The sequence below is a fragment of the Mytilus galloprovincialis genome, chromosome 2 (genome assembly GCF_965363235.1).
Source record: "Mytilus galloprovincialis chromosome 2, xbMytGall1.hap1.1, whole genome shotgun sequence".
Classification (NCBI taxonomy): domain Eukaryota; kingdom Metazoa; phylum Mollusca; class Bivalvia; order Mytilida; family Mytilidae; genus Mytilus; species Mytilus galloprovincialis.
The window spans coordinates 56,444,228-56,467,792 of record NC_134839.1 but is presented as its reverse complement, the minus strand read 5'-3'; the positions used below and the strand labels follow the sequence as shown (position 1 = coordinate 56,467,792).

The window sequence follows — 23,565 nt, the reverse complement described above, 5'->3', positions numbered from 1 at the left end:
TATTCAATTTGAAGTATTTATTTCCCACTTGATATCATTACTTTGTATAAAGCTCGTTGATGCTTACAAGGAACCAATGACCGAACGGATCCTAATGGTAAACATTGAATTCATATCTCCGAATGTTTGATGGGCGCTATATTAATTTGTTAAAGATGTCTCATATCATCTTTCTTCTTTAAAGACATTTTTCATTGATTCTTACATGAATCGTTCAAGGCTAGACATTTTCAAACAGTTTCAGGTGGCCCCTAAATAAATATGTGTAATGGACGTCATACTAAACTCTGAAACAAATAAATGAATTAAAATAAAACATCATACAATACTAACAAAATTAAGAGACTCTCGACTTGGGACAGGGGCAAAAATACGGCGGGGTAAAAAATGTTTATAGAAATATCAACCCTCCCTCTATAAATCTACCCAATATATAAAAAACAAACACAAAACAGTACGCACAGTAAAACTCAGTGTAAAGGAAGTCGGAATCTGATGTCAGATTAAGTTAAGAAAAAGTATGTTTTTTACCTCTTATCCATTTCTAATTATGATCGATAGTTTGTCTTCTCCTGAATAATATCACCTGATTCGTTCAACAAATGCCTTGGTCTTTATGACAGGTGTCACAAGTTATACAGGTATTCTCGTTTTCTTTTTAAATGTAATGTTTTGTAGATTGTTGTTTGTTTCTTCGACATTTTATATAAGCTCTGATAGTATTCGTAAATTTTTTACCTTTGTGTTGTGATTGCAGTTTAATATTTGTTTACTTTCTATCTATTTTTAATCGTGATCAATGAGTTTGTCTTTTCCAGATAATTTAATGTTTTTCTGTCATAAAATGCCTTGGTCTTGATAGCTTTTATGAAAACAGCAATTTGTTTGTGTCAATAATTTATATAATGTCGTATTAACTGTGAAAAGATATCTAAAAATAACGCATTGATGGATTGTTTGCATATAAGTGAGTACTTTCAAACCTAAAAAGATAACAAGCACAATGCTTCCATCTGTTTTTTGTTTGTTCTGATAAACATAAACAAATAGGAGATTGATACAGTGTTAGTTCTTTATTTCTGGCAGTTCCTGAGGAGAAATGCATTCTGGCTGTATATTTGATTACAATAAATACAATAGGCGAAAACCCCATAAACGACTTTGATACACCACGTTCGGAAACGTGTCAGGTGCCATATGTGGAGCAGGATCTGCCTACCCTTCCGGAACACCCAGTTTTGGTTGGCTTCGTGTTGCTTAGTCTTTAGTTTTCTTTGTTGTGTCTTGTGGACTATTATTTGTCTGTTTGTCTTTTTCTTTTTTTAGCCATTGCATTATCAGTTTATTTTCGATCTATGAGTTTGACTGTGACTCTGGCATCTTTCGCCCTCTTTGACAGCGGATACCAGGTAGAAAATATAGGAGCTTGAAATGTGAACGAGTGTTTTTTTGTGTTTTTCATGCTGACAACATTGACTGTGTTATCAGTATACGAGCAAAATATATAGATGAACACTTTCATGTGTGCTATTATTATAAATGTTTTGAAAGAATAAATAAAAAGTTTATTTATTGTGGTGTATTCGTTTCGCATAAATTTTAAATCTGACCCTGACAAGAAATTTTTGTGGTGTGTCACATTTATAATGCAACAGCTTCTAAACACTGCTGTAGTTTCCTTATCTATGAACGTTTTTCCTGAGCACGCTGACAAGCTTGTCCGATAAGAGCGCTTTGCGATCAATCAATTAATCAGCTATTGCTATTGACTGGAATCATTTGTTTTTTTTTGTAATACTGAACAGTATAAAGTTTTTCTCAAAATATTTACTTTTTTACTGTTGGTAATCGTTGAATAAAACGTTAACGTTCACCGTTTGAACGAGAAGATAAAATGTGCGTGAAGCTATAATCTTTTGGTTTATTATGATCGATGACGAAATATCCCGAGATCGATTCAGATTTTAAAAGACAATGTCTGTTAAGTCGAATGTCGAATATCAAAATCCATCGTATTTGTGTCAGAATATGAAAGTCACAAAACATACGCTTCGGTTTCATAATATTTTTATTTTATTATACAGCCCCATTTTACCTAACTTTTACTTCTTGCAAGTAAACATATCACAAAACTTCATATAAGATATCATTAATATTCAAAATTAGACAAATCGACTATCGACAATCTTCTTTGAGTACAATATAAGGACACTCAAATACTTCAGGTTTTGTGTTGCATGTATAAACTATTAAACAAAGGTAACAAAAAACAAAACAGGCTGGTAACAACTGTCGCAGTAAAGTGTTTTCTGCATCTATAGATGGACTTTGTGTAAGTGTTAAAAATATCTAAAGAGACAACAAACGGTTTAATTTATGGTAAAATAAAACATTAAAAACAAATATTGCAGACACGAACTGACGATAACCAGAATAATGTGATGAATTTTTAAATTTATGAAAGTTCAAAAACCTCCTTAAATCTGGAACAGTGACATACCAACGGTACAAAAGAAAAAAAAATCTGTAAAAATCTGTCTGATTCAGCTTCAGTAACGAAGTCGAAAGCAAAAAACAAACGAAACAGGCACAACTAAATCGAAATAATACATTTTGTAGCTGAAACCGACATTTCAATAAATAAAAAGGCCATCATGCTTTCTTAGAATTCTACAAACTAACAACTTTATAAAATGGATTAGTTGGTGGCCAAAATTTTGTGATTTGTTGCCATTAACCTGACGATTTACAGCAACATGTCTTGACTTTCAGTATCTGTGAGATAAAACCAAAACATGTCAAATAATATACGTACCACCAACACCTTCATTATGTGTTAGTATGTCATTTTCATAATGAACGAAGATTTAGGTCTTGTGTTACATAAAAGAATTTATACGCAAAACCCATATATTAAAAGACAAGACAAGTCCGGAGAAATGAGACAATAACATATACATAACTTCATATCACAACTATGATGCAAAAACAAACAAACAAACAAATAATTTATTAGAGTCTCACCTCTTTAAAACATTTGATATACAACACAATATAATATTAACAATTTATAAAAGAGCCACTCTAAAAAGAGTTATGAGAGACTGTAAAAACACAGATTAAAATACATTGATATTACATCTATTACATATATCAATATATCTTAGCATAAAACACCATACTATTAAAAATAATTATACAAAAGAAAACAAACAACATTATAAACACTTATTACGAGTATAAAATACACTTTCTCTTAAAAAGTACTTCATGGCAGATTTTGGCTGTAAAATAACAAACTCTATCATCATGAAACATAAATAAAAACTTTTCTTCATTACTTAAATACTAAAACTACTTTCTATATTACATACACTGTTAAAAAATATCGTTCGCAAATCTGCATATTCTGGGCATTCTAATAAAACATGTTTTTCATCTTCAATTATATTCAAATCATTTTTTCTACAATTAAAACAGAACCTTTCATTTACATCTATACCTTCATATCTGCCAGTTTCAATTTTAATCGGAGCAACACCTGCTCTAAATTTAGCATATGCATTTCTATATTTACCGGGCATAGTAATACTTAAATATTTTTCTGTACAATAATTTGATTTAAATAGCCTGCAAGTACGCAATTTACTGCTTTCATTAGCTAGTAAATTTAAATGCCAATTATTTTGGTACATAATAAATAGTTTGTTTTCAATATCTTTAATAACAAACTTGCTCAAAATACATTCCATATTACAATACTGATTAAGATCAAGTTCTTTAAACTTTGTATTCACTCTACAGTTCCAATTTTTTACTTTATTAAAACTGATATTATTACTCCAAAGAAAAATTTTCTTATTAAGTCTACAATTAGACATCTTATTAAATCGTGACCATGTCCTAAATATGGAAGACCATTGTTTAACAATACATGGTTTCCATCCCATATCTCCATAAAGTGCTAAGTTAGGGGTATATCTACCCACTCCCATAAAAAATCTCATAGCCTTATGTTTAACAGCGTTTATACATGAAAATTCTTTAGTACCCCAAATAGAGGCACCATAGTCAATCACTGACCATACAATTGAATTGAACAATTTTGTAAATACATCATATTGAAAACCACCATGAGCTTTACATTTTGCTATTAGTAACCCTAATGCCCTACTGGCAGATTTGGCAACTGTTTTTGCCATATCCTCATAACTCAAATGTTCGGTTAATAATAAACCTAAATATGTATAATTTGATACTTTATCAACACATTTTCCATTAAAAACAAAAGGAAAATTAGTACATGGCACAGAAGGTGTTCTAAAATGCATAACTTTTGATTTTTCTAAATTAACCTTTATCATGTTTTTATCACACCAACATTCTAAAGTATTCAACTTTTTGACTTCATCAATTAAATCATTAATGAACAAATTAAACAATAATGGTGAAATTATACACCCTTGTGATGTGATTTATTTAAGCCTTATTTAATTGATATATTGGCAGTTAATTAGAATTTGGCTCATCCAATACAAATTCATTCTGCGTCCCAATACCTTTTTGAAGCAAGATTACGAAAAAATTGAGACAAAAGAGATACAATTTTTATTGATCTCTGGAGAGATGCCTGTAAACAGTTTCAGGAAATGTATCAGTTTAAAGGACTAACATTCTGTTTTGGCGATTTTGTGGGGACATATGAGACATCCTCACAACTCTTTTATCATATTTTATTGTAAATAAATGACGATTATTGATATGAACGCACCAAAAAGTTTTATAGAACCTTTTTAACTACTGTAAATCAAGTGGAGAATACTGATTACAGACATATGTAAGTTTACGACACAAATAATAACCTAGTTAGACAAAAAGGAATAATGGTTGGTAACATTTATGTTTTTAATTTTGTTTTTTTTCTAATTGTATATTATATACTTATGTCTGAAAATGTCAAATAAAACGTCAATCATTAAACGAAACTGCAATACCTCAATTATGTGTTATACATCTGCCTGATGTGAGTATATTAGTGTGTTAGTATGTACTTGTTATCACGTACTATTTACCATACATGTAATTTCAGCCAAGCTCATTCCCCGAAAATGCACTTGCAATGCATGATGAAACATGGTCTAAATTTGATTATCTGCCGCTTAACCGTTTAAAAATAAATCTGCCTACAAATTTTTGAAATTTATGCGTGATATTTAAAATATTTAAATATTAAAAGTATGCCACATATGAAGCAGGATCTTCATATCCTTCCTGTTCTTTCGAAGTATTTTCATGTTGTGTTTTCCAGGCTATTGATTATTCGGTGACTCCCATGAATAGGGAATACGAACATATATAATGTTCTAGGGTTAAACATTTTTGTAAACACCAACACTATCCTCTAAATTGTCACTATTTAGACGTATACTTTAACGGAGGGGTATGGTTTAAGTGGTGGGTCTGTCATCGATTGATTTTAATTGTCTACTAAATATCTTTTGTTCCTGTAATGATTGTTGTCATAATATACTTTGGTCTTTAAAATCTTGATGTATTTCACAATCGGTGTCATTCTAAATGGCATAGGCAACCCATGTGGTTAAGTCGAACGTTTATCTAATAAAATGACGCAGTAAACAGTTCATTTAAAAGACCTGAATTTGAAAAGAATATAACAGTATATTATTTGAAACGATTATAGAATAGACTCACATCTTCGATCTAATATTTAATAAAATGGGAGCAGGATTTACCAAGGATAACAAAAATGAAAACATCGGCGCTTTATTTCAGGCAATCAATGAAGAGAAATTTAAGCTTGCTGAAGAAATAATTTCAAGAAGCGAACCAGTAGACTGTATAAACTACTTTGGCAGCACACCACTTATAGAAACCTGTCGAAACAACCAGACATTATGTAGAAAATCGAGTTCTGTTGAAAAAGACCGAGCCAAATTTGTAAGATTTCTTATTGACAATAACTGTGCGGTCAGTAGCTTTGATATATATGGATGGACGGCACTTATGTATGCTGAAAAAAATGGCCACGAAGACATCGCTAATATTTTACAAAGTATTTCATAAACGCGATATCTATCTGAACATCATATACCATTTGTCAATGGGTATATTCAGTATGATATGTTTCTCCTAGTTGTATGAAATGATACAATAGTTACTCCCGCCATTATTCGCACGGCTAGGAAATATCCTGTTACAAATTATGTTTTGTGATATTGCAAAAGGAAGGAGGTCGAGTATACAGTAGTGATTACGACAAATGCACATTGTCCTCTAACACAGTTCTTCTGTTTATATAACGATGTCATCCTTACGTTTATCAAACTTTTAGTGACTTTGTCCTCGGAATCAAGAGATCTTGTTAATGTAGCTTTGTTGTATGAAACAATTTTCTTCCTGATATATTGATATTAAAAATATAAAATCAGAAATATTTTTGTGATCTATTTTGTCATATTAACCTTTGTTTCCTAAATATCAAGCATACCAAAGTATAGCTATGGTATTGATCATTCCAAATTTAATTGAAATAAAGGTCGTTAACTGCTTTATGCAATAAAAGCATATCATAAAAATCGAAAGTAAGATTGAATGTTTTCTTACTAAAATGGTATTCCTTTGATAGCCATCAAGTGCCTAACTGGTACGCATCTCCAGCTTTCAAATGTTTAGGTTTAGGCAGTCTTGATGAAGGTTAAACAGGGTGTACTGTTTATAAAATATTATTTAATTTAGATATTAATAAAAAGTAATTTTAAGTTACATAACATTCTATCAACGCACAAATATGAAGTATTTATTTCCCTGTTGATATGATAATCAACTATTTGCGTTTCGTATCATGATTTTGTATAGAGCGTTGATGTAAATGGATCATAATAATTAAAATTGAAGTCATCTCTCCGAAAAAAAGATAGGTGCTATCCAAATTTGGAAACAGATAATATCTTCTAGGTGTCTCAAATCTCCGTTTTTTTAAAATTAGTTTTGACTGTTTCTTACATTTATCTATCCAGGTTAGACATTCCTTTATAGCTTCAGCTATCCCCTAAATATAAATGTATACTAGGTCAGTGATAATGGACGTCATACTAAAACATATAAATGAACTACTTTAAAAATTATACAAGACTAACAAAGGCCAGATACTCTTGACCTGGAACAGGTAAAAAAATACGGCGAGGTTAAAAATGTTTAGTGAGAATTCCTCCCTCCCCTATACCTCTAGTCAATGTAAACAACAGACACACAGCAGTATGCACAATAAAACTCAGTTTAAAAGAAATCCGAGTACGATGTCAGATTAGGTTAAAAATAGAATAAGCAAAATGTCAATGGTCTATTGATTAACAAAGGACTACTATCAGTTACTGACATGCAAGCTCCAGGTCTCAATTAAACTGATTGAAAAATTATTTCTCTTTCTTTTTATCCTTATACATGTTATAATCGATGGCTATTGTTTTGATATGAGTAAAAAACAAGTGATCTTTAGTTGATGTAGTGCTTTGTAGATTTGCTGTGTGTTCCTTGACATTTTATTTTAGCTGTGATGATGTTAGTAATTCTATGGGCTTTGTGTTTTGGCTGCAGATTGTATTTTTTTACTTTCTTTTTTATAAATTGTGATCAATACGTTTGTCTTCTGCTGATTTTAATATCAACTAATTCTGACAACAAATTCCTTGTTCTTTATGACAGATGTCACAAGTTATACAGGTATTCTTTGTTTTAATGTAGTGATTTGTAGATTGCTGTTTTTTCGTCGACATTTGATTTTAGCTCTGATTGTATTTGTAAATATTTGACCTTTGTATTGTGATCGTATTGTGATCGTATTTTGATTACTTCCTATTTTTTTTAATTGTGATCAATGAGTTTGTCATCTCCTGATAATTCAATGTTTTTCTTTCATAAAATGTCTTGGTCGTGATAGCATTTATGTAAACAGAAATTTGTTTGCGTCAATAATCTATATAATGTCGTATGAACTGCAAAAATATGTCTAAAAATAACACACTGGAAGATTGCATAAAAAACCAAACTCGCTTTTGCGTGAATAAACAAAAATGATATTGTAAACATAAAAAGAGAACAAGCACAATTTGTTATCTGTATTTTTGTTCTGATAAACATAAACAAATAGGAGATTGATACAACGTATCAGTGTTAGTTCTTTATTACTACCAGTCCATGATGGGAAATTAGCTCTGGCTGTATTATACAATTATAGCCTTTGTATGAGGTTGATACGAAGTTATATCGACCTAAGAGAAGCATATTGACTGAGGACGAAGTCCGAGGTCGATATGCTTCTCTAGGTCAATATAACATCGTATTGACCTCAACCAAAAGCTACAATTGTTATATTATTAATCAACAACTATTGCATGAACAATGTAAAATTGGGGATTTCTAGAATGTATTTTTAGTGACATGCTGTATGCCCTGTGCAATATGCTGTTTTTGACCTACGGAAAGCTTAACACAACAGTATTGGCGTGCAATCTGAGTAAATACAAATGTACATGTGATCAAGTTTTAACGAATCACAAATCCTTAAAAATATTCAATTAATAATATATTCAAATACAATAATAGAAAAAGGCGTAAACCGCATAAACGACTTTAATACACCACATTCTAAAACGTGTTGGGTGTCATATGTGGAGCAGGATCTGCCTAACCCTCTGGAGCACCCAGATGGTGGGATTCGTGTTGCTTAGTCTGTAGGTTTCTATGTAGTGCCATGTTTACTATTGTTTGTCTGTTTGTTTTTTTCTTTTTTAGCCATTGCATTATCAGTTTATTTTCGATCTATGAGTTTGACTGTCGACTTTAATCTTTTGCCCGTCTTTGACAACGGATATCAGGTAGAAAATCTAGCAGCTTGCAATGTGAACGAGTGTTATTGTTTTTTTATGCTGACAATATTGACTGTGATATCAGCATATGAGCTGAACATATAGATGAAAACTTTCACGTGTGCTATTATTATAAATGTCTAAAACGAACCATTAGAAGGTTTATTTAATGCGTTGTCTTCGTTTTGCTTTAATATTAAAACTGAATATGACAAGACATGTTTGTGGTGTGTCTGATTTGTAATGCGACTACTTCTAAATTCTGCATTAGTTTCTCTAAAGGGCTCTGTTTAAGTGTTAAAAATATCTAAGGAGAAAATAAACCATTCTCTGTAAGCATCAAAATATGATGGAAACCAGTGGTCACAGATTTTCATAAAACTTTTTTAAATGAATGCTTAGTGATGTAAAAACATCTTTGTCATAATAAAAAAATATTGTTATGTTCATTGCCATGGTAACCATACAATTCATTTTCAGAGATTTACAGTAGAAACCTTTTAAATCCAACTAAGTATTTCTTCAAAACGCACCGATGAAATCCCTTGAAATTAACAGAATACAAAGTTCTCTCCTAATAGTTTTTATATACCAAAAATCAGATATGTGTTATTCCAAATAAGAAAAATAATTCACCTTGGTCATATAGAAATTTGCTATCAGGAGTGCAAAATTCTACTAGAGTTATTTCCCTTAGTACAACTCTTTTGTTGTTTATGTTAAAAATGAAAGTAGCTCCAGCAGCAGACACACGAAATGGTTTGCAATTTTAACACAAACTGCACTACAGATGAGTGTTCTGATGATGTTACTGATATCAACACATGTGATTGTAATGACAAAAATATAATTTTAACTGAATCTGGTCTTTTGCCAAAGAATTTTACTGATTTTTATATATGCTCAACCCATTTCAACCAATTATTGAAAAGAAACTCTGATTTGAGAAGGAGAAAAGTATGTCAGCTTCCTACTTTAATTAGTGCACATCCTCCAGTAGCATCACACTCTGTTGTTGGTGTAAAAAAGCCAAAGCCTAGCTGCAATATCACCATCACTGATGTAGAAAAGATTCAGAAGTGTTATGGCCTCACACTTCCTATTGGAACACGTAAGTTAAAAACTAAATTAATATATTTATTATGACTGTTTATTTTTTTTCTTTCCAATTGCCTGGTATAGTTTACATTTGTTCAATTCTTTTTTAAATAACACTCTAGAAATACAAAAGAGACCCTTTTTAGCTACCATTTGAATTTTTAGGGGGGGGGGGGGTCCTGTAATTTTTTTAGTTGTAATCTGAGATTATCTCTCTCTTGCCGTTTATTTTTTCACTCTGACTACAGTAGATATTGGGTATTGTTTTATTCTTTCATTGATTTTATTCTGACTTTTTTTTTTACATTATTTGTCATCCTGCCATTTTGTGGACAAAGTTGCTCATCTTTTTTTTACCTCAGAACTTCTGATGCTCTTGTCCTGCCTTTTTTTTTATTTTAATTTTTATCCTTTATCCCTTTAAAAATCAAATGGAAGCTTCCTAATAAGGGGAGGAATCCTACACTTGAGGTACTGATTTCTGTTTATATAAAACTATATATCAGTGGGGTGCAATTTACATGTCAATAGGTCATTATAGACATGAACATGTTGATCTTTTCTGTTACATGTAAGATGTCTGTAAAAACTATGTGTTGATCTCTTCAATCTCAATATAAACATAACCATTTCTGTAAAGTTTCTATTAATTAACCATATTCATGTACATGTATTATGTAAGTTTTCAGGAATGATTGAACCCACATATGAGAAAAAATCCAATATATTTAAACAACACATGGCATATGCCCTTTCAAAAAATATCTTAAGATGCACATTTCAAAATGATCAATACAGCCTATGTCAAGTCAATGCTTCTTTTTTTCAGCTGCATGCACTAGCTGCCTGATTAAAATTTCCAAGCAGTCCACAGAGATAGAAGCTGAAAGTCTTGATCAAGGAAAGTGTGAAGATGACCAGGTAAGGCAAACAAAATATTGTTTTAACAATCAGAATACATGTGTCTGTGAATTTATCTAAAATTTCATGTACAGCAAGCTCTTTAAACATAAATATGAATAAAAAAAAAATCCAATGCATAACCAACCCTAACTGCTAAACTAATTATACACTTTATACAAATTCCATATAGGGTCAATAAACTCTTTACCTAATTTACTGGAACAAAAAATGATAAAAAAAAAGAGTCCGACTTTTTTACTTTGTAAACATGGTAAACCTGTCTGACACCAGTATCACTAGATGAATAATTTTGTGTACCACAGACACATTGCACCATAACGTGTTAAGATATAGGTGGTTAGCATATATATTTATGCCTAATTGACTGTATGTTTGTTCAATATATATACATTCTATGTAGAGATGTTGAATGATGGGCAATGAGACAGCTACCCACCAAAGAACACAGATATGAACAAATGCAGGTTACTGTATGGGTTTGCAATGAAAACAATTCTTTTGGAATGGAAAGGCTATAAAAGGCAAGGGCCCCTGGATAATAAAATCTAAATTTAAAGCAGTCCAATAAAGAAAATAAATGTTGACAGGATGTACCAAAAAGTATTGAATAACCGATACATTTCTTATCAATAGACTTTATATTTGTATTTAACAGATTCAGCAATGCACAAAATTAAATACAGATGATGAAACATATCTCATGGAGACTGACCAGTTGGATGTGTTAACAGAAAAAGAAAATATTTGCGATAATCTTGTAAGCATGTGCAGCTAGTGTCATTTTTGATATAATTGGTTTTTTAAAGTTTTTATTTGGGGGTGGTTAGGGGGGGGGGGGGGGTTTGTGACCCTAAAATATTAGACAATCATAACAAGGTAAAGGATATATTTTAGTCATCATTTGCATTATTTCAACACAAGAACAACATATTTATAATTTTTTGGTCACAATTCATACAAAAACAAGAAGATGTGGTATAATACTAATAGCCAACAAGTTAAATCTCCACCAGAGACCAAAGGCATTGAAGTAAATAGCTAATGCCATTCTTATGTCTTCAACAATAAGAAAAACCCATAAATCACAGTCAGCTACAAAAGGCCCCCAAAAGACAATTGTAAAACAATGCACGAGGAAAACAAGCATCCCCTCCTTTATAAATCTGTCCCTTTTTGCAATGATTTTGAATTACAAAATTTAAATTAAAATTACCTTCTCATTTGATAAAAGTGCAAAATAAAAGCACATAGAAATTGTTCATTTTGCTAAGAAATACATTTAATTTTAACTAAAGTATATATTTGCATTTGTTTTTCTGACGTCACTTTTTTTGATGATGTTCGATGTTTGATGTTTAAATGTAAAGATTTTATAAACAGGTTTATGTATTATATACTAGTACATGTGTCTGTGTCTGTGTCTTACGTACCAAAACAAAATTAATATTTGTCGGAGGTAAAAACTTTTTAACTTAAAACAAGGTTAGAATATAGTTTAGTGCAAAAATAGATACTGTATACAGACCATAATATTTGAAAAAAAATATTTTTTTGTTTCTATAGTAATTAATTATGTTTGAAAACTAAAAATGTGTTAATGCATTTAGCAAATTCAGGATTTCAAAAAATGTAATAACAAAATACATCATTATTTTTTCAGATTGAAATTTCAGCATCCGAATATACAGTTACATCAGAAGAGTCAGGAAGTCAAAATTATTTATCCCAGTCACAAGTAAGTAAAATCTCCAAAAAAAGTATTCTATCACATTACATTGATAAAAGTTTATATCATTAACACTTTAACATGATTAATGTGACAATTCAAAAACAGAAATTAAAGCCGCATTCAAAAGAAATGAATCCTATATTTTAGGCACAATTACCAGAAATTAAAAGGAAACAGAATTAAAAGAAGAACAATCAAAACATATAAGCATTACATTTAGGAGATAACTGTATTGTGTTTTAAGCTCCGACGGCATCAATTGGGGATTTGATGGTCGCAAATTAAATTTACTGGCGATGCATTAGCGGAGACAGTAAACGGGTATTTGCGACCATCAAATTCCAAATTGATGCCGTCAGAGCTTAAAATACAATATTGGTATCTCCATTCTAAGGAAACTGTCAGAAATGTATTCAAAATTTGTCATATGCCATCTGCGCTTGCGCGAACGTCCCATAGCATCAATTGTCAATTGATGCCATGTAAATAAATGATGTTATCCAATCAAAATGAACGTTACAAACGTTGTTGCATTAGAATGTTCAGTTGTTTTTGTTTATGCAAGATTAATTATGAACATAAACATAATTCTTTCCCGCTGCCTGCATAATGTCTAGGGGCAAGTATTTGATGCATATTTAGAGTGAAAATAAAAACTGTAGTACAGTTATAATAATCTTTTACTAAGAAAATTATTTTGTACATGTACTAATACACTGCTGTAATACTTTACTATATAATAATATTTAACATGTATGAGGATAATGCAGGACTAGCTTCCTGCAGAGGTGTTTCAATTTTTTTTTTCAACATTTCTGATTTTTTGAAAGCTCTTGAAATCATAATATAAAAAAGAAGATGTGGTATGATTGCCAATGAGACAGCTGTCCACAAGAGACCAAAATGACACAGATATTAACAACTTCAAACATCACTGAACAAGTGACATTACGTCCTGTGGCAAATATTTCATGCATTTTTAGGACAACAGCAAATTTAGAAAACAATAAATATCATTGTAAAGTTCTTTAATGAGAGACGAAGGACTTCTTCCTGGTACTTTAGAATTATAACGTTGTTATCACAAGTTTTTGGGATCGCACCTCAATTTGTACAGTTATTAGGAATTAAAATTTGTTTTAGTTTTATGAATATATTTCAATCGTTCATTATCAGTTTACAAAATGTATTTGTCTGTTTAAACCATTCTGATTTCATTTTTGATTTAAAAGGGAAGTAACTACTTACTAAATCTATATCATATGGTTGCTAACCCTATGCGGTAACTAAACCATGTATTTTTAAGGACAATCTATATCAAATATATATAGACACCATGTGTAATTCATTAACCAATCATATCCCCATAAATCTCTAGGAGGCAAGATCAAATATATTATTGCCACTTCAATTATCTGAAATAGATTTGTATATTTCTCATTGAGTTTCCATTGACAACAGCTTATGTATGAAAAAAAGGAAATGTTGTAAAGTTGTGAATAAGACAACTATTTACCAAGTTTGTCCCTTTAAAATGTTACATGCAAGCAGAGGAATCATCTATGACCCTTGGGCCCATTCCTCCTTTATTTAATTGTAATCAGTTTTATACTTCTTTGCAGCAATCAGTCAGAAGTTATGAACGTTGCAGTTATTTGACATCTTTGAATGATTTCCTGTCATCAGTCAGATTGCAGGAATTCTCAGAAAAAGAAAGAAAAACATGGCGGTCCTACACATTTAAAACAAGAAACACCTACAAAGAAACATTTGATGAGATTATGAAATTGATAATAGAAATTTTATTTCCAAATGATGTTGATGAAGTAATTGATGACATAAAATGTCCCAAGCAGTTAAATGAAGAAAACAGAACTAGTCATACAGAGTACAAAGATATTGTCACTTCATACAGAAAAGCAGAATCCTGGCAACAAGGAAGACAAGTTCTTTCAGTTCTTGCCTCAAGAATGTCCTTCAAGGACTTACTGTCTCTACTACCAGAAGTCACATCTCATCGCTACTATGCTGCTCTCAGTCATTCAAAGAAAATTGGACCAGCACTTCCAATTCCTGAGAAAAAATTGCATCGACAAAAATTAGATCCTGAAAGATTAGACGCATTCTTAGATTTCATTACATCCAGTCATGTTGTCCGTGATCTACCTTTTGGGGAAAAAAACTGAAGTTTTCAGATGGAACAGTCCACAATTTACCTAACGTGGTACGTTGCATGGGTTCAGCAGACATAATACAGCAGTACAAAGCATACAGTCAGGAAAATGAAATTTCACTTTTAGGTAAGGCCAAATAAAGATATATATGTATAGAAAAATACACAAATTAAAGGATATCATATGGGGTGTCTAACCATGACACAAAATCTAAAAAAAGAAAACACACACAAAAACAAAAAGCATACGAACAGTGCATTTTAATATTTGTTCTTCATCTCAAAGTCACAATGACACCTTCAACAAGGTGCAGGTTTAAGATGGCTCCAAGCACTTTCTTGGCTGGAAATATATGCAAAAACAATTTTTTGATAGACTTTGTCAAGTTTTATGCAACACCACCTGAATTAGCACAGGTTAAAAAAACACATACTTAAAGAAATACATATTTAAAACCAATTAGTTTCTTTGCATAGGTGTAAATTTAAAATTAACATGATTTTAAATTTATGTGTAGAATATATTTAAAAAGTATCAGATGAAAGGTGAAGGACTGGTTATCCTTGTAGAATACATATTGACTAATAATATTGAATATTAGAAAAAAAGGTATGAATGAATTATAAAATGGATCAAATCTATTTGTGCTACTTGGACATTTAAAAAATAATCAATCAATCTAAACCAGTTGTTACTTTTATTAAATAGGTGACAGTACCATGTTTAAAATACTTGCCCAGTGTGGTGCCAAAGTCAGAAAAAGTCTTGAAGGACTGGACTATTTTGTAGCAGAAGGAGGACGTGCCTTCATTACCTTTCAAGATGTCTTAGACAAATTGCTGACCTACGACGCTATATCACCAGATAACCACAAAAGTTTCCAGGCACTGTTCTTACAATCAAAGCAGTATTTAAGGACTGACTATAAGGTTTGTTAGACTAAATTTGGACACTTTTAAAGGATAAATAAGTCCATTTTATGTGATAAATTAGAAATTGCCATTAGTTTTCAGGTTTTTGAATTTCTTCAGTTTCGAAATCATTGGGGTGCCAAAATATTATAATTTTTTTATGAAGATTTGCATCCATCCATTACATAAACTTCATTTAGATTAAATAATCCCTTGATTTTTGTCTTGCCTAGAAATAATAAAAAAGCGACTCATATGTATGCTATTTCCAGCATTGATGGCATAGTTTGTGATGAGATCCAGTTTAAATGTATTTGCAAACCACTAGTATAAGGCCAATGAAATTGGAACAAGTGTAGTTCATATGTTACTTTATATACCTTCACATTAATTTATTACATTTTCAGATTCATATTTCAAAGGGAAGAGAAGTAGCTGATCACTGTATGTTGTATGCCCTCAGTGATGAAAAAGATGAGGCATTTACAGAACAATGTTCTCACAATCACCAGATGGTCTGTGAAAGCTGTGAACAGTTGAAAGAGACCATTGCTGCATTACAAAAGATCTTTGTTACTTCCTCAGTAGATGGAAAAGAGGATGAGATGAATGACCTCAACTTCAGGGTAACTTATTATATTATTTATATGACCACTTTTAAATGTAAAAAAGTTTGATTACATTTACATATGATTGTTCAAGGAAATTAATTACCCTTATCTATTATTGTTGTTTGCTGTTAATTCAGCTTGCTATGAGATGTAATCAAGCTTATTAGTTTCTTTGAATATTTCCTCCATATATATGTTTCCCAAATACAATACTATCTTTTCCGATTTGTTACTTGATGACCAATCTTCCTACCGGTATTTTACTGGCTTTCATTCTGCATAAAATTTCCATTACACAATATATGTACTGGACTAGAAGGAAAGAGCAACTGTTTAATATTTAATTATTTTTGTATTAACTTATGAATTAAATAAAAAGAATTAACTAATTCAGGATATGTTTTATCAGAGAGTATTCTATTTTTAAGTGTGAATGAATCGTCACTAGGCTAATTGAGTTGCAACAGGAAAGTCTGTAATTTATATTTACACTGCTTTAATTATTCCCCTAAGAAAAGACCAATGAAAAAGCATACATTTTAGAAAACTGACATCAGAGATCAGAACAAAATATTGGCTAACAGGTCATACCTAAATTTAGAATAAAACTTAATGAAAATATGTTTTATGAATTGATCTTCATTTTTAGGTACAACAAGCAACAAAGAGTATTTTCAGCCTGAAAAAGCACATAATAAGATGCAAAAACCAAGACTTAGCAAAAACTCAACTTTTTGAAACCATGCCTTCAGATGAAGTTTTACTGGTATGTGACTGGGCTATGAAGTTTTTACCCCGAAAGTTTCGTGAAGATCAATGTGATTGGTTCGGAAAGAGAGGAATACCATGGCACATATCTATAGCCTTCTGTAGGAAAGATGATGGAAGCATTGGTAGCCTTGGGTTTGTTCATTTGTTTGCAACCCAAATATCCCAGGTTAGATTTTTTATATGAATAAGCTATAATTTTAATTGTTTTTTACTGTAAAGATGACATATTGAACAATATATGGTAGGGCAAGTAGGAACTTTGTTGCAAAATTCATCTATAACAAAGAAAGAATAGAGGGTACAGTGATATTGTTGGCTTTTTTCAAAACTACCTCTACCCTTTTTTATTGGGAAAACATGCGTCATTTTCATCAAATTGGGAAATTTAAAATAAACCATGAATTTGACTGAAACTTCAATTTACAGACCCATTTTCAAGATTCAAACCCTGCTTTAAAATAAGACCCCATTTTGTCAGTGATGATACATAAATAGACTCTCAAATGTGCACATATAGTCATTTAGGCAAGATAATTGGTTAAATGAGTGTTTTTCAGTTTGTATTCATGCACAATTACTACTGAGACCGCACTGTTTGGGAAAAAAGTTGTCTTTTTGGGAATAATTTTAAGCCATTTTTTTCAAATTGGGATTTTTCTCCAGGGGAAAAAGCCTTTATTCTCCACTAATTTAAGGCAAACAATATCACTGGAGTAAACGTACACGAGACAACATCTTAACATATAACATAGTTTTAATTATAATAAATATGAATGGCACACAATAAAGCAAGTTGAAGATGGTGTAATAGGCCTAGCAGACAACTTATAAAATATTTTTAAAATGTGTAAGAGGAACCATACCATGATAATGAGTAAGAATATCACATAAAGAAAATAAGGTAGAGACATTGGCTAATAAATTAAATTGTGCCATTGGTGAGATTAAATGTGGTCTGTACACTGATGTAGCTGTGAGATATGTATTATCCATTTTCATAATGCATTTTTATACACTAAGAATAACAGACAAACAAATGAACATCTTGGGGTTAACCTTTGGTATCATTAATCAAATAGTGTATGTACATGTATGACTACCCTAAACAAAATTGTGTTTGAATACCTATCCATATACTTGATATGATACTTTCTTCTGAAAACAATTTAGTATCTGTACTCTAATTTTAGTTGTAGTTGATCAATTATGCTTAGGAAATGGATATTTTATAAAGCAGTTTAAAAGTTGTGATTTATTTTGTTTACATTCTTTTAACAGGACAGCCAAGTAACAGCCAGTATTATCCAAGATGTAATGGATAAAATTAGAGAAATTAACACCAATGACATAAAGTTTCATGTATGGTCTGACAATGCTGGTTGTTACAAGTCAACAGAGATGCTTTCATTCTTATTCCATTCAGGTCTTACCCTGTCATATGACTTCTGTGAATCCCAGAATGGGAAGGGACCATGTGACCGCACTGCTGCAACCATCAAATCTTCTATTAGAAGATATGTAAACCAGGGTCATGATGTACTTACAGCACAATCAATGAAAAAGGTACAGATAATTTTAAAAACCCAATCAGTTTCATGTCTTAAACATCCCTAGGTTACAGCTGTAAATGTACTTTGAAATTAAGAAATTATTGCAAGGTTTTTATTAATGGTCATTAATTGGAATTGTTAGACTGCTTGATTATAGAAATAATAAGAACTCTCATTCTGATATTTTAAACATAAATCTGTATGCACCTTTTGCAAATATGGCAGTAACTTATCTCACAATGTCATTAATTCTGTAAAAATTGCAATAACAATACAAGGATTTCTGAAATTTGGTTTCAGGGTTTATCTAAGTCAGCTATACTGTGTGATGCGTTTTCAGATTGATCACTTGACAACTTCCTGTTTACCGAACACCTGTATGATTTTACACATGATGGCCAAGTTAAAAATTTTCGTCACATTTTTCTCAGGAAATACAATACAAAGATTTCTGAAATTTGATTTCAGGATTTATATAAGTCAGCTATACCGTGTGATGCGTTTTCAGATTCATCACTGGACAACTTCTGTTTACCGAACACTTGCATATTTTTACACTTGATATTATCCACTTGCGGCGGGGGTATCATCAGTGAGCAGTAGCTCACAGTTTCACTTGTTATATTTTAAATCAAGATTTACAACCAAAAAAGCCAACAGTTCCAATCTACTCTAGTTATTTTTCTTCTTATAAGCATTTACAATAATTTCACTTTATTTACAGGCAATAGACAAGTCATCAAAAAATGTAAAGTACATAGTTCGTGTCATAGAAGGAACTGAGTGTAGGAAAACTAAGTACACTGCTATACCTGCAATATCAACCTATAGTAACTTCACATTTAGCACACATGGCATTACTGCATGGAAGGCATACCAAGTTGGCACAGGTAAAAAGATAAATATTATTTTTATAATTCCCCGCAACATGAATATGAAAATAGAAGATGTGGTATGATATAGCCAATGAGACAACTATCCATAAAGAGACCAAATGACACATAAATTAACAGTTATAGGTCACTATATGGCCTTCAATGATGAGCAATGCCCATCAGAGTCTTTGCAATACTTTTAGATTGCTTGTTAATTTACTATTTTCTTATCCTTTCTTTTTATAATTTCCTAATCATGATTAAGATCTCCAAACACTGATTTTCTATTGATATATGTAAGCAGTCAATAGACCATAACTTGATATATGTGATTCAAGTATTATTTTTTGCGATTATGTTGAAAAATTTGTCACAAATTTGTTAGTTTGCTCCAAGTCAGAATATAGTATCCAAATATTATTTATGACTTCCTGCAAACCGTTTCCTTCATGTGGGTTATTAGGTTTAAGATTCAAATAAGTTTTTTTGGCACTATTTAATTTACTCCCTAACATGGGACAGTGGAGTAACAGTACAACATCGGAACAAACTATAAAAACACAGTTCTTACTTGTCAGATAGATCACAACAAAGCAAAAAACAACTAACAATATATAGACACATACTATATGTGGCAGCCAAGGATTATGTATATCCAGCACTAGACTCAAAGTTCAGTTATATTCATTTCACACATACTTTTCGTGTCAATAGCTACACTATATAGCCAGTTCATTTTCACTGAGTGTAAAACAGCAACAATCAATCAATTAATCAATTATTGTTTAAACAGTATTCTCAAATTATAAGTTATGCAATTTTATTTTCTACATTTTAGGAAAGCTTATACCTTCATCTGCTATTCCAAGTGTTGAAAAGTTTATTCTAAATACCTCATGTCCAGAGATAGAGGGAGAAATTGATGTGGTTTTTCACCAACTGCCACTTAAAGCTGAAAAGGAAGAAAACACCATAACATGTGCAAATGAGGGATGCACACTGTCTTTTTCATCTTTTCATGACCTGTCAAGCCACTTAATGTTCGGCAAGTGTGAGTTTGAATTCAGGTGCCAGTTTAGTAATGGATGTGACATTACTAAGAAGACTTACATCACAAAGATGTCTAAGTCTTTTTCAACCAACTTTCAAGTTTCATCAGCAGGGCTGACAGTTGGAATTAATGACAACTCTGATTTAGAACTTGGCTGGGCATTAAAAGAAGAAAGGAAGAACAAAAGGTTTAATGTGAACCAAAAAGAATATCTCACTGAAAAATTTAACAAAGGTCTAAAAACTGGCAGAAAGGAAGATCCTTTTTTGGTATCAGAGGAAATGCTGACTGATAGAAAAGAAGATGGAAATAGAAGATTTTCATATGATGAAATGCTTTCGATACAACAAATCACAAGTTTTTTTTCTAGAATGAGCAGGAAGAACAAATCATTTGATGATTCTGTTGATGCATCAAGGGAAGAAACTATCACAACTATCAGGAGAGAACTAACTGCAGATGAACTTAATTAAATTTCTTTTACCAACTTTATGTAAAAAACTACAAATATTTTATGCACTTATAGTATGGTATGATTGTCAATGATACAAATCCTATAAATGACACGAAAGGTCACTGTAGAGTCTTTAACAATGAGCAAAGCCCATACTGCATTATCAGCTACAAAAGGCTTCAAAATGGCAAATTTAAATAGCTTTAAGTGAAATTGTTAAAACAATTTGTTTTTCCAATAAAAATACCAAAAGAGACATCAAACTCACAATCCATTGAACATAGACAATGATGGTAAGAGTTTCCGTTATAAGTTTTTGGTAAAAGATTTTGGTCAAGGTAGTTTTTGATGAAATTGAACTCCAATCAACTTGATCAACTTGAAACTTAGTACACATGTTCCCTAAGATATGATTTCTAATTTAATATGTCTAAATGCCAAATTAGATTTTTCCCCCAATTTCACAGTCAACTAAACATAGAAAATGATAGTGTGCATGGAGCATACGAGCATCTGTGAATTTGACAACATTTTGTTCTTGCTTTTATAAGTTAATAGTGAGATTTGGATTTCAATCATAGACAGAGACATTGACTTGTGTTTTGTTTGCATAGTGTTTTAGCACCAGTGCAACTCTGTAGTATATTATTTCAAAGTTGAAGTGAAATGAGGTGCAAGATGTATGCATTTTCACAGGTTCTGATTAAATTTACACTTAAAATTTTCATAATTTTACCACTTAACCATGTTAACTGTTATTTACAGACTCTTGAGAGTTGACAAAGTCTTAATCTTTACTGACATGGTAACCTTCACAACAACCATTTTGTTTGAGATATGATTTTAGAAAGAATACCGGAGTAAATATTTGTATGCAGAAGCTATAAAATACATATTTTTGGCGATTTCTCTTTTTTTTGCTTAGGGTCATATAAATGGTTACTATGGTAGCCACAATCTTAAATTGACATTTATCTTTTCAAATAGTGTTAAATTAATAATCAGATCCAATTGAACTAAATTTTCTTCATTTTTGACTTAAAATTTTCAAATTTTTTTTTTTATATATTTTCATTCACTGCCATGGCAATGATTTTTTTTATTTTTTTTGAGAAATAACACTACTCCAATTTTTTGATATTTTGGACTTTATGCTTTAAACATTATATATGCATTATTTTAAGAACATCTGTCGGTGCATTTTTTCACAGTCTCTTATTAAAATTGGTAAAAAATCCAATTTTTCAAAAATCCCCAAAAAGTCAAAATCACGGTTTTTGGCAGCTTCAAAAAACTGTGATAGGATATTTTTTTTATTATGTTATATATTGTTATTATATGCTTAGATCATTGTCTTCATGATGACAAATAAAGAATATGACCTCAGAATAGTTTGCTTTATGTTTTATATGCAAAGAAAATGGTAATTTCACTGATTGAAAGACTCTGTAAGAAGCCTTATTTGATGATGTATGGTAACCATGGCAACCGCAACTCTGTGTATCAATATTATACCAAATTTCAAACAAGGGTGACATATGAGTATTACCTACCAAGTTTCATTAATATTTGAGGTCCTGACTTTCCCACCCTATATCAGAAATTTTGATGCTAACAGAGAATGGCTTTATTCTCCCTGTTTTATGCCCGTTGCCATGGTAACCATCAAATCAACATTTTGGCTGAATATGTGAAAAAAGACCCTTTTTGAAAATATAAAATAAGGGAATTTAAAGTCCCATAGAAATAAAGTTAATCAATACAAAGGATATGTATATTTACAGTATTGACAAACAAAACCCCAAACTATATAAAAACGTTAAAATTGTGAATTTACTAAATAGTTTGTTTCCATAGCAACCATTTAAAAATGTGTTAAAATTCGAAAATGAAAAATTTCAAAAACTTTAAAATTTTAAATCTGTTTATCTCCCAAGACCAACAATACCATGACATGTCATTGACAAATTTTGAAAGACCACATTCTATATATTCAGAAAATAAAAAGAAAGTCGTGTGTTTTTTTTTCTTTAAAAAAAAATTTAGTCAAAAATTGTCAATTTTCACCAAAATTCAGATTAACAATCAGATGAATAATCAAAAAATTTGAACTTAAAAAGCTAAAACATTCCATTTATATGCGCAATTCTGACACACATTTGTTAATTTTAAAGGAGAATATATGATAAATGAAGATATACTTGTAAAAAATGAAAAATGATCACTCTGGGTATGGTGCACCCCCCTTTTTTTTCGATTTTTTTCTTTTTTTTTTTCAAAATTATAAAATTTGTTGAAAGAAATGTGGTATCTCATTGTATTTACTTGTGAACTAAGTATTTTAAGAATTTAAGCATAACACAACTTCTAAAGTTGAGGGCAGCATATGTACCCCCTCCCTTCAATCTTATATGTAAGATTTCTCAGAAGTTTAAAAAAAAAAAATGGTAATACGCATAACCCTTTATCGTGTCTAAGACTGATGCTGTCAGTGAAAAAGAATAAAGTTGAATCCAAAACTTAATTACTAGT

The 23,565-nt window shown here is 31.0% G+C and overlaps 1 pseudogene; it reads left to right on the top strand.

Annotated features, from left to right (window-relative positions):
- Positions 1–14,412: 14,412 nt before the first annotated feature.
- Positions 14,413–21,052, top strand: LOC143062511 (uncharacterized; annotated as a pseudogene).
- The last annotated feature ends 2,513 nt before the right edge of the window (positions 21,053–23,565 follow it).